The 2,191-nt window shown below is 33.3% G+C and overlaps 1 pseudogene; it reads right to left on the bottom strand.

Annotated features, from left to right (window-relative positions):
• Positions 1-1,576: 1,576 nt before the first annotated feature.
• LOC122106112 lies at positions 1,577-1,676 on the bottom strand (annotated as a pseudogene).
• Between the last annotated feature and the right edge of the window lie 515 nt (positions 1,677-2,191).

Genomic DNA, 2,191 nt, shown 5'->3' with positions numbered 1-2,191 from the left:
TGCCATTTCCCAAATCATTTATATAGGAGGCATTATTTCACATTTTCTCATTCCTAGAATAAGTTGCACATGAAGACACCACTGGTCCTCATTTTTAGTCTGTACTTTGAATATGGAGGAACATCTTTCCTCTGCTCTCCATTTATTCCCTAATCTCCAGTTAGAATAATTTCGAATAGTAAAAATGGAAAAAGAAAATAAATCATGGTGAAAAAACATACGCAGAGAATTCACCAGATATTTCTGACCAGGTCAACCAACATGAACTATTAGGGAAATACATGGACACCTCATTTCCACTGGTACTCAATGTATCTGGTTAGGCAATTCTGATGAAGATGAGGAACAAGATGAAAATATGAGGAATGGTAAAAATTGCAAGAAAAAAAATGGAGAAGGATCCAAGCAAATTTCTTCTTTGGGCTGCTGAAAATAACCAGCTTACTACAGTGCAGAGAATACTTTCCAAAAAGGCTACTCATGTGAATACTAGGGATGACGATGAGTATACCCCTCTTCATCGGGAAGCCTACAGTGGACACTTAGACATTGTCCGTGAGTTGGTGGCTCAAGGGGCACATGCAATAACTGTAGATGGCTGGACACCCCTGCACAGTGCATGTACGTGTAATAATACCAGAGTGGCTTCTTTCTTCTTCATGATGCAGATACCAATGCCCAAACTAAAGGCTTCTTGACCCCCTTGCATCTTGCTGCTGGTAATTGAGATAGCAAAAATTCACTGGAACTGTTGAACCAATATGTCAAACCAGGTCTGAAGAACCACTTGGAAGAAACTGCATTTGATATTACCAAAAGGATAAGTATGTATCACTACCTCTTTGAAGTTGTGGAAGGCTGTACAAATTGTTCTCCTAAATCCTAATGATTCGGTTAATTTTCTTAAATTTCAAAAATGTCATTAATTCCTTTTTGTCAATACAACATATTTTCACAATCCAAATAACAACAATATCTTATAGTAACAATTCACGGATTCTGTGGAGTTCTTCAAAGTGAATTGTCTGCTTTTGATGTCAAAATGTATTCAAGAGTTTTTGTATACATCTATAATGATTTATGCAGAGTTTGTGATTTGTTGATCGGAAATAATTTTAACTTATCTGTTGAAATGAGTAGTATAGAAACTAAAGATATTTCCATTGTTTGTCTGAAAAAGTATATTTTAAAATATTCTATATTCTATGTTTGTATAGTGTCCATAATCTCTTTTATTCTCTCCTAGATATAATACATTGAATTCTACATTGTTTTATAACATATAGGTTCATTAATGTGTCCTTTCAGATTGCATTCCATACAGAAACAGTTTAAGATTCCTTTTTTTCCCCCCTAAGTCCTTTTAGTATTATATTTCTTTGGGATAAAACGACAATGTTGTCTAATTTCAAAAGTTGTGTAAAGGTTATGCTATGTAAAGGCCTTTCTAAGGTGAAAATTTAATACACTGATGTCAAAGTAACTTTTAATTATATGAATTAGGTGTATTGTTTCACTTGTAATTTTGTAATCAACTTTTTAATAGCTGTTTTTCATTTCTTGCATCTGAAGAATGAAAAATTTTGAATACTTCACAAATTTTCATATCATCCTTGTACAAGTGCCATGTTAATCTCTGTATTGTTGTAATTTTGGTATACAAGCTGCTGAAGAATGTAGTATCCTGCAAATTTTAGTAGTTAATGATGAAATATTTATAAAGGCTTATATGCTTAGGTGCCTATTTGTAACAAGGAAACGTTATTGTTCCTAAAAATGCTATTAATCTTATTTCCCTAAAATTCTGTGAATAGTTGAAAAAAAAATGTTGTTCAGTTGATTGCTCACATTTGCAATTTTTTTGTCAATGACTATTTTAAGTCCTTTTCATTTAGAATTTGATCATATTTTCAAGTATTAATAGCTAAGTCCAAATGAGACGGCTTTTTCAAGTACTTATTTATCCAACTGTGTTAGCTCTGTGGAGCCAATGGATTCAAAGTAAGCCTTGTTTAAGAGCTACTTCTAAACATATGCAGCTGAGATTTTCCCAAATGAGGTCTTACTGGCACAAATGTCTACATGACCCTTTACCCTTCTTCCATGTAGGAACAGACCAACCAGAATATCTTACTCTGACAGCATAGATTGTATTAGTGGAACAAAACTAATCTTAGTTACAAGGGATCAT

Source organism: Dipodomys spectabilis, unplaced genomic scaffold, assembly GCF_019054845.1.
Source record: "Dipodomys spectabilis isolate Male_0828 unplaced genomic scaffold, ASM1905484v1 ptg000037l, whole genome shotgun sequence".
Classification (NCBI taxonomy): Eukaryota; Metazoa; Chordata; class Mammalia; order Rodentia; family Heteromyidae; genus Dipodomys; species Dipodomys spectabilis.
Note: the sequence above shows the minus strand (reverse complement) of the source record. Positions and strands in the feature narration are given on the sequence as shown.